The 11,035-nt window shown below is 38.8% G+C and overlaps 1 protein-coding gene across 7 annotated transcripts in view; it reads left to right on the top strand.

The window, feature by feature from the left end:
• The first annotated feature begins 1,734 nt into the window (after positions 1-1,734).
• Positions 1,735-11,035, top strand: part of klhl13 (kelch-like family member 13) — a 116,896-nt gene continuing 107,595 nt past the window's right edge. For 4 of the 7 annotated variants that reach the window (XM_069193445.1, XM_069193444.1, XM_069193441.1 and 1 more), the window contains exon 1: positions 1,735-1,810. The gene's annotated coding sequence lies outside the window, so the exon portion shown is untranslated. The remainder of the gene's footprint in view (positions 1,811-11,035) is intronic. The other 3 variants (XM_069193446.1, XM_015351818.2, XM_015351817.2) reach the window with 1 other exon arrangement.

The following is an 11,035-nucleotide window of genomic DNA, read 5'->3' as shown; positions in this document are numbered from 1 at the left end:
ATGAAACCCATTAAGACTATCTTCTAATGAACATTGTGACTCAGCATGCAGAGGATGACTTAACAATGGTATGGATAGCTTAATTAGGCTACTAATGATTTAACTAAGGTTCAACACAAACTGGTTTGGGTCCCACATTCACAGTCTTTTTAATGAATGAATGATAATGTAGCTCTCTCGGGTTCACTTGGGTATGCACCCTAGCCGCTGCCGCCTCAGGGCATCCTGCGTCACTCAACAGGGACCCAGCCAGTTGAGCTAAAGAGAAATCTCCAGTCAGCCTGGCGGCTGCAGTCCCTGCTATTCACAGGGAAGGGTGGCAACGTCACCGCGCTGGTAAGCCGGCTCGCACAACCTGCACAAAGAGCACAAAATCTTAGACCATTACTATGGGGGAAAGAAAGAATTATAATGGGTAAGAGATTTCTGGCTGACATCTAAGCAGCACCTGACAACCCCTCATTTTTTCCTGCTGTTGTTTTAATTTCATTTTCTATATAATGTGAGGGTGGAGCTGGTTTTATCATTTCAATCTTTAGGTTTTGTACGGGCACACAGATGCTGATGCTGTATGATACTCTAGGACCACTTTAAGATTACCTGTCAGACATCCATCCATTTTCTAACAATTTAATCCCATTCAGGATCTCAGAGGACCAGAAGCCTATCCTGGCAAGGCACAGGCACAAGTCCATTGGCAGGGCAGACATAGACACAAACACATGCACTCACATCAGGGCCAATTTTCCCAAAAACCAGTTAACATCACTGTACCTGTATGTCTTTTGGCTGTGGGAGAAAACCAAAACACCAGGAAGAAACACACCCAAACAGAGGGCTCAGTGTTTTGAGACAGTAATGCTAACCACTGTGCTACCACTTACCAAATAACCAGAGGGAAATAAGTGGTTATTTCTTGATAAAACTACCTGTGGGCTGGAAAAAAAGGCAAATATCAACAGTCTGTTAAGACTTGGCAAACTGTACAGGGATGGTAAGTGTATTGGAGGTTGTAATTATACAATGCCTAAATCAACAAATGAAAAATCCACAGGTTATTTTTAGTAGTCTATAAGGCATTTTTAAGTCATTTTCAGTATTTGCCTTTAAACATGACACACACAACAACCAAATAATTACAAAACAAGATAACTCTAATAAAATAATGCTTCTAGAAAAAATGTTTACTGTAAATTTGGATATACACTTTACCGTGCAATAACTTACTGACGTATATTAATAGAAATAAAACATAAGATCAAACCACTTCAATTGTATCAAAGCCAAAGGAAAAAATAAGGTAAATTTTGTTATTAATTTTAGTTTTATATCTGAAAAAAGGTCTACTAAGCTTATTTTAGTCTCAATAGAACCTAAGATCATATCAGTCACCGGCTTTTAACACTAAGACCCATTACACTTATTTAGTCGTTTTTCCCTTTTCTGTTTAATTTCCCTGTAGAGGATAATTTCCCGTGGCTTTTTTTATCGTTATCGTTATCTTTTTTATCATGTGTAGCACATGTTAAGCACACTGCTGTAATAACGTTGTAACTTGCAGTGCAACTCTGTAACAATAGTACAGTGCTGATCCCCGCTCCAAACATGCGCAAATGACGTCTGTAACGGAAGTCCTTGCCGTTCAGTTTGATGGTCATTGGATCTGGCAAATGACTGATGGATTCGCCGGAGAATCCAATGCCTCGGAACCAATGAGAACTGAAGGCGGAGGCGGGGCTTGCTGCGGTTCAGAAGTGGAGTAGATTTGGGACTTCAAAGAGGAAAACAAGACCAACTCCGAGACGGGCAGGTAAGAAAACCTACAGTAGAAATTATTTGTCTGTGGTTTTTTTCTGTGCAGAAGCTATGGGCACATTTCTACAGCAGAGACAGATTATATCGCTGTTTAAAAAGAGCCCACCAGTACATAGGTTGTGATGTGTTTGGTCGTTTTTACACGAAAACAGTTCTGTGGTTAAGTTGATGTTATTTGACTTACTGTAGTAAGCCGTTTCATTTCGGTGCAGAGCTTGTACAGTTTCGCGGAAATATGCGAAGGGGTTAATCCGTTAGCATTAAGGCTTTTTGTCTGAGAGATCGGTGCAATGGTTATTTTTGCTGAATTATTTCAGGAGTACGGGTGTGTGCGTTAGGATTCGAACTCTTTCGTTTCCTAACTTTTGGAAGTTCAAGTTGCATCTCTCTCCCTTGAGCTGACACTATGATCATTTCAGGGCTGGGTACAAATATATATTTTTGCGAGATGGAGCAGGTTCCTCCCCGCCTTATGTGTGAGGAAAGATTCAAAAGAGCTCTTTGCTAACAACATAAAACGCCAGGGGAGGAACTGACCGGATATCTCCGATGAATGACATTAACGTAGCAAGCTCTGTCACGTTTCTGGTGAGTTTTTTTTTTATTTGGGTCAGACGCTAAGTCGGTAATGAAGCTTAGCATCCGTAGTGTGGACAAGCATTCGACTACTGTGCCTCTGGTTTCTCCCTTTTTCTGCTGCCTCCTGCTGATTCCGTCGCATGCTGGGCTTTGCGTGTTGGATAGACGATCGCCTAGCTGGACTCTGCTGTGTTGTACTGTAAAGTCTACGTACTGTACAGTACAGTGTGTTTCCTTACAGGGCAGTGATGTTTAAACCACAGTTTCACACAGCAGAAAGTTGGGTGTGTGTAAGGCTTAGAATTTTTAAACCCTGTCGCCTCCACGACACCTAGTAGTATTTTTTTAATGTATATTCGTTGCAATATGATATACAAGATTGGGAACAGTTATTAATTTCAGCGTTCGTTGGCAGCTCTGAATTATCCGAAATATTTGAGCAGTCACTGAGTTTCTGGCGTTCAAAAGTGCGTTTTACAGTTTAATTTCTGAATGCTCAGCCGAGACAAGGTTTTGAACACCGTCATTACCAGAAGCCACAGAATAGTTTTCAGATTTAAACACGTGTCCCCTCCCCCCGAAGAAACCATAAAGAACGTCGATTGGGTTCCCATGTTCACACAAAAATGCGACTACCTTTTTTCATCCACTTCTTTCAGGTCTAGCAAACTGTTACTCCCTGTTTTCCATCATTCAGTAGGCTGGATTGGTTTGTGCCATCAACCAGAAAATGAAAAGGCACAAATCATTTCTCTGCGCCGTTTTGTGTGTACGTTTAACACGTACTGTATGCGTTTAGTTTGTGCATGAACAATACAAAAAAAAAATACACAAAGCTTGAATTCTGAAATTGTGACCCCCCTTTTAATCCAGTCGATTCACTTGTCCACACCTTGTCCTGGGTTATCTTTCAGTTTAATTATCATGTACTGAGGGCAGAGAGTAAATCTGATGGGAAGGAGTCTTGGTTCACATTAGAATCTCTGTAACTTTTCCCTATTTCAATCAGAAATGCCAACTTGAGTTTCTGCCCATCTGTCTCCCTGTTGAACCCTCAGAGGAATTTCTTACGTACTGCAGGGGGTCCCTTCAGTTTGTTTCTAGCTCTTTATTGAAATGAGGCAAGAATGGGAACTGGATCAGGAGGTTAAATGTCTGTTTGACTGTACATAGTATCCATTATGTGCTTTAGAGTCTTATAGGCTATGTGTCTAGTAAATCTCTAGAGCTTCTTTTTCACGGCAAATCAGACATCCTCACATGGCCTTATTGCCTGATCCTGCCAGCGTCTGGTCTGTTCAGTACTGCCAGCTGAGAGCTCCCTGCTACATTGGACTTTTGGCAGTGCTTGGGTGTGAACAGAGCTCACAGTCATACAAAGCTGTTGCGGGTTTGGCCAGGATGAAATCAAATCTTTGATCCAGCTGTTAGTCAACAATGTCTAACCTGTTGCGTGACGACAGCTTTCCGTTTTCTAGAGGCCTGTTAGGCCTTCCCTGCCTTTGTGTATTGAGAGCATTGAGCTGGTAGGTTGGTCAAAGTTTTGATTTTAATCCAGTGTTTACTGGTGTTGCAGGAAGTCTGTGACCCTGCAGATTTTTTAGAACTTGTGAAAAAGCAAGCAAGTGAGTGGAGTCAAGTTACTTTTAAACAAAAAAGCCAAACAAAGAACTGGCCCCGTTGTGATCTTAGACCACCCAACACAGTTTTCTCTGGTGTTCATTTTCATTTTCGCAGTGAATGGCTGTCCCTTCTATATGTACGCAAATGCCAACAGCTGCTTGTATTCTGCTTTCAGTGGAGAGTTATTTGCCATTCATCCCGGCACAGAAATCTCAAGCCTTCCAAATTCCTCATGATCACAGGATCAGAAAGAGCAGCATTGCAATATGTAATAACTGTGAGAACCTTTCTTATTTTTTTGCCATTAATTTCAGATTTCTGAGTTTCTAGAGGACCAGGGCACTGGTATAATAAAGGGCAAAATCATAACTAGCAAAAAAAGGCTTTGGATTGTAACCATTTTTGTGATTCAATGAGTGATATCAGAGCTATCATATAATATTACTTGCTGGGCATACATTATGATACATTCATCATGAGGGAACAAGCTTTTTTTTTAAAAAAAGCAGTAAGGAATAGATGAAATGGATACATTCAGTGAACATGTAAGATAAGTCCCTTGTCTTCACATAACCGAATCACTTTATGGATCTTAATGCTCAGTGGTTGTTGTATGGAGCTTGAGGAGTCGGTGTGATACTACATGGTCGAGGCTGTTAGCATCAGGGTGATTTATTTTAGCTTAAGACCACATATTTGGCAGCACTCCAGTGTAGTTATTACTGATAAGGAAGGAACAAAGTGCATTAAACATCGGCACTGACTCCTAGAGACTTATTGCCATCTTCAAACCCCAGTCTTGGTTTAGTCTGCAGTGAAACAAATCTCAAACATTCATTTTGAAAATATAGCTTTTGATAGTAGAGTGTACCACTTAAATCTTGAATTTTTTTTTCATCTTTTACAACAAAACGTTCATCCCTTTCCTGAATTTCTTTGATTTCTTTCCCTGGTGTGTAGTAGAGATATCAGAATAGGCTCTAACCATGTGGTGTCTGGTCCATCTGTAGCTGACTTGACATTCCCAATGGTTTGTGACTTTGTTTAAGTGTTTAAGTCTTTGGATCAATATCACAGTGTTAAGCATTCTACTGTCAAGCCTTGACTTGAACTGAATATTAATGTATTAAATAAAAGTGCCAACTTGTTAATTCAATTTTGTCATCAGCGCTATAGATCTTTTGTGCTGTGTGAATGGAAAATATTTAATCAGGAAATGTGAAGCTAAGAAACTTCCTGATAAATATATCTGAAATGTTCTGGGGTGATAGTGCTGGGTGCTATCAGATTTTTAAAAATAAAGATCACTAAAAAAAGGAACACAGAAATGAGGAAATGGAGAAGTCAGCTAGAGCACTGAAATAAATGCTAATTTGAAAGTTCCTTTTTTATATCTGTCTTTCTCACTCAGGTTTGACTGTTCATCATTGAGGACATTTTAATAAGTGATGTGCTGAGCTCCTCACTTACTAGCTATGGGGAAGACGGGGTCATTCCATATGCAATCGAAAATGGCCAGTTGTGACATCACCCCTTTGGATTTTAATACACATTTCTATAAAAGTCAGCCCTTGGGAGAAAAGGTTAGGTAGTGATTTCTGGACTTGAATGACCAATTATTCATGGGCCAGGGGATCTCAAACTTGTCCCATTTTGGATCCCCACCACAGCTTAAGACACACATATCCTCATCACTGCTAAACACAGAAGGATTTGTTTTAAATCTTCTTTCCTGGATGGGCAAGCTGTTTTAGAATTCCTGCAAATGAGGCCAAGATGAACAAACTCATCACTCTTTTTTGTTTTACTTTTATATGTTTTGATCTCCAGAAGTTTGTGTTGTGCTGCCATTCATTCAGGCACTGCAGACATTTGAATAGAGGCTGTGAGGTTTAACTTGAAACTCTGCCTGAATAATGTGTTTTTTACTTCTGAGATTCAGCAGGAGTTAATACTCAGAATTTGTTTCATGTGAATTTATTTGCTCTAAAGACTATAATGCTAAGAGCAGACTTTTAAATTCATTTTCAGTATACCGTAAATAGTGCCCTAGGCAAACCTGTGCACCTGTTCTTACACCAAATATAGCAGCTAGAGCACTTCAGCTCACTACTTTTTTTTTTGGTGGATTGTATTCACTTGTTCCTCATTTACAGTCATCTCCAAATTTTCTTTATTACTGAAACACTGAAGGCGAGAACATTACTTGTAGAAATAACATTTACATTGAGCAACATTATTAGGGTTTCACATTTCAAGGCTTGCTGTGACCGATTTGTAAGACATGTTGGACATTTGCCCAATGGCTTGCTGAGAACAATTTTCTCAAGTCACGGTTCGGTCAGGCCTCGAACTGTGCCTGTAATCTTCATTACTTTTTTTCAGCCCATTTCCGACACAAAAGTCACGGTGCACCACTTTTTCAATTCAGTCATTCAAGTTGAAGAACTGACCGCAGTTGAAAAGGATTCCCTACCCCCCTTAACCAAATAAATACTGTCACATTTGTGTATGCTAGGAACCGATCAAACCATTGTAGGTTTGAGAGAAAATCTGACTTTAGTAGAGCCCACTACAGCGATGGACAGAACACACATTCTAAGTGCAGTAGAGCTGAGCAGAAGACTGGTTACAAAGTAGAAGGACAGACTAAAATGTGAGCCTCACAGTCACATCTTGACATGCTTTGAAGGTCACTTGACCCGACGCCCTGTATATGCCTCAACCAATGGCGCTAACGACAGAAAAATGACGGATGAAAGCAACGCTATAAACTACAAAATGGGAAAAAAAAGTGTTGTATTGAGATAATTGAGGCCAAAAGTAAGAAACAAAAGATTACAATAACCTGCAATTTATAACTATTGTTAACACAAATTCTAAAATAGATTCACTGCCCCTTTTCTAAGCTTTAAAATGATATTAAAAATCACCTGTTTATTAGTGATGATGAAATGGATGCCGTATTGTAGGGAAGTTCGAAATCCTCTGTATCCTCAATCATTCAGAGCCAGAACTCACAGTCTATCCGTTTCTCCATCAAACACCTATTTCTGGAAACAATATTTCATTAAAACAAGAAGTGCTGAGGTCAGTGGGGGCCTGATTTCAATCGGAATGGTCAAATGGCCCTTTTATAAGCCAAAATTTGGTCAAGGTGCTACGTTTTTCAAACTTGCTGCTTTCCATCCATTCCTCCATTGTCTAACTAATTCATCTGATTCAGGGTTTTTCGGTGAGCCAGAGCCTATCCTGTTGAGCAAGGGAGTATACACCCTAGACAGGACATAAGTCCATGGCAGGGCCCACAGAGACACAAACACTATACAAACAATATTTTCCCACAAGCCAGTTATCCTGCCTTGTGTCTTTTGACTCTGAAGCGCTCTCCCCTTAGAACATAGGGGAGAACATGCAAACTCCACATAGACAGCACCCCATGTCCAGAATTGAACTCGGTGCCCCAGAGCCACCACTGCACCACCATACTGTCCTACCTTTTACTTTTTATATCAATATTTATAAGATTTATATAGTGCTTTTCATTCCAAAGTGCTTCACAAACAAGAGCCCCAGTCCTGAAGTTCAGCACCCACCTGAGTGATGTGTGGCAGCCATTCTGCACCAGCATCACTACACAGCAGATCGGCTGGAGAAATGAAAGCCTGCCATACTAATTGAATTGAGGAAGAACTTTATGTATATTCCAGATGTATTCAGACGAGCGGAGGTAAATAATATTAAGTATTGAGCAGGTAGGGCTGTTAAAATGTGAAATAGTAGTCAGGCGCTTAGTTTAATATCACATCTGATACTAAAAAACAACTGTTTATATCGAATTTATATCGAGATGGTGAGGTATTCATTTGCTTCAAGGAATTGTTCAGAGTGTCTTTTTGATTGATTTAGTATTAAAAAAACTGTTTTCTGGTACAGTTTGAAAATATACAGGCTTGCTGTTTTTGCTTTCTTTTTATGGGCTTTAGAACAAATACAGATATAATAAAAGACTTGAATAGAAAAATTCTATACATTGACATTGACCAGATTTGATGTTTCTATGTTTGTGTATAGCTGAATATTCAGTCAAATGTGAAACATGTACAGGTTATTGATAGAATGCCACACGCTTTTGAATTAATTTTTGCTTTTGTTGCAAGCTGAATCCATTTCCAGTTGAAAACAAAATAGTCTGAAGAAAAAAGCTGAATCTTGAGTCACAGTTTCTAATTTTGCTTTATCTTGGAAGTGGACATTTGATATCTATTTGGAATCTTTCTGTACCTCACTCGACTAACTGGGGAAAGTCACAGTTTCTATATTTCAACATGTCTGAATCTATAAGTACAGTTGAACAAGGCGCTGTAGGATGTGGTAAAATAACACTTGGGAGTTGCTTTCTCTGTCATTTAATACAAGTCTTGTTTATTTAGGAAGTAATTATCGACAATATTGTTTTGACATACATCTCAAACTATCAGATTTTTTTAAAGAGCTACTTTTTGTATGTCATCAAATCTGTATTGTGAACACTATTTTCTCATTGCAGCTGACAAACAGTAATGTACTGATGCTGTTTAACAACTGGAATACAGAAGATATTTTGTAGGAGTTGTTAAACATTTTTTGATCAAGTTGGGAGGAATCCTTTATGATTTAGTTTAGGGTTAGATATTAGCATTGCTGTCTCCCATCTCTTGGGTCATGGGTTGGATTCCAGCCTGTGTGTGTGTATGTTTGCCTGGGTCTTTTCTGGATGCTTTAGTTTATTTCAACTTTCCTAAAACATGCTGACTGGGTTCATTTGTGTTTCTGAATTTGTTTGTGTCTGTGTACTCCAATGGACTGGTGTCCCAGTTTGTAGTGCAGTACTTTGCATTGTTTCCACGACAGGCTTGGGCTTTCTGCAAACCTTACCAGGAATAAATGTCTCTCTATTGATGAGTGTTGTATTTCCCTTTTATTGCTCAAAAAAGCTTAATACTGCATTAAGCCCTTTTCTCAGTGAGTGTGATCTTTCTTTGCTCATTCCTGCATAGTTGAGTGCTCAAAGTAGTTTTTAGCTGTTTTTCTTCTATGGGCTGACCATTTTGTACATCTGACTTTCAGTGTTATTTAATGTCTCTCACTTCAAGGTTGTATCTATATTAATAGTGCTCTGCTTTGGTGTCTACTCCCTGTACATAGATGTGGTATTTCAATAATTTCGTCAAACTAGTATGATCAAGACTAAACGCCAGGAGAGTGGAGAAGATTGTCTCTCTCGCATGACCATATGTGAGGATAATACACGACACAGGACTTATTTGCTCACTGCCTTGCCATCAAACTTTTAGACTTACAGTGATTCGGTTAGGGACAGTCCTGTATGTCTAACGACCAAATGGACTAAATAGGTTGAATGGCCTCTTCTCATTTTTAACCAGAAGATTATCATCTTTTGATTCTTAGACTGTGACCCTTTGTGCTGGATGTATTTCTTGTGGTTAATGTTACTAACATATATCTGCCCTGTTGAGTTTACTGCATGTCTTTGAAAAAGGAACAACAAACTGTAAGGTTACAGATGGTCAATGAAATTGGGTGGAGGGACTCTTAAATGATGGCTTATAAATCAAGGAGACATAAATCATTCAGGGTGCTTTATGATTTATGTTGCAATTAATAACCTTGTTATATGGGTTTTCTTGAAAACGGATGTAAACTTAATGTGGTGCTTAAACGTTCATTGTTATGATTCTGCAGCAATTACTGGTATTCCCATGTAGTGAAAAGCTTCTGTGTGCACTTTTGCTTTTTTCATTCTGTTCCAGAACACTATTCCAGAAACAAACAAAAAAAACTTAGCTTAGGTTACTCAAAATTAAGCATTTGCAATATTTCTAGTATTGAATGACTACATATGATACTCTTATCTGAAGTAAGACAAGCTTCAATTTGTTTTTCTTGAGGATTTTTTTAAAACTCATCGGCCATACTTTTGCATTAGACTACATCGACTTTTCAAGTGTACACACATTTAAAATTTGGTTAGGGTGGATTTTTTTTTCCATGTACATTTAAGAAACAGTCTTTTTGGAAGGCAGAGAGTTGGTGTAAAAAGAAAACATGGGACATAAGTGTATGCATGGCTTTAAGCTTTGGGAAGTATTGTAAAAAAATGAGGATATTGTTTTAAGGATTGAAATGTTTTTTTTTTTTGCTTTAGTTCAGTGATACTTGCTATCAGTGCCAAAAAGCCTTTAGTTCTTCTAGTTTTAGCCTTTAATGCCTTATTGAATAAAGTGGGTTTAATTGGTCTAAATTATTTATGAGTCTTCAGCTGTTTAGTGTTCTTGGTTACCTATAAACCCTGCAGGACTATAGATGTGTAGGACTAGGAATGTCAGTGCCCTAGTTTATGTTCCTGATTTACTGAACAAGCAACGTTCAGGGTGTGCAGTACTACTCCTGTAAAATATAAAGGCACACACAGTAGACTGAGCTGTTTTGGTTTTATGAGCAACTGCAAAGGAACTTGAGTATAGTAGTGGAATGGTTCATTGACAGTGTAGAATTGAGGACTATCCAGTGGCTTCTGCCGTTTCCTGGAAATGGTTGCACATGATGGCAGAGGATGTGTCACAAGTTCTTACTGCTATAAATGGAATAAAGCTGCTTTTCAGTTTTCTCCTAGGCTTTTCAGCCCAATCAAAACAAAATTAAGCCTGTTTGGTCCATAAGTGCTCCTTCTTTATTCAAGAACTACATCTATCAGATCTAAGAATAGCTTAGTAGTTTGGTTGACTACAGTAGACAAACAGCACAAAAAAGTGCTGTTCTTATTTCTGCAAAAACTCAGATTTGATTATGATAATTGGCAGTTGAATTTTAGGAGTGGTATTGTTACAGCAGGTAATGTATAAAATGAAGATTCCTTCAGAGTTTTAGGGATGTACTACTATAGCACTGCTGTTTTGGAGGGTTATTATGGGTCTTCTGAACAGACAATCAGATAGAATAGCAACAAAAACAGCTG

Source organism: Lepisosteus oculatus, chromosome 8 (genome assembly GCF_040954835.1).
Source record: "Lepisosteus oculatus isolate fLepOcu1 chromosome 8, fLepOcu1.hap2, whole genome shotgun sequence".
In the NCBI taxonomy this organism is placed as follows: Eukaryota; Metazoa; Chordata; class Actinopteri; order Semionotiformes; family Lepisosteidae; genus Lepisosteus; species Lepisosteus oculatus.
The sequence above is the reverse complement of the archived record's forward strand: the minus strand, read 5'-3'. Positions and strand labels throughout refer to the sequence as shown.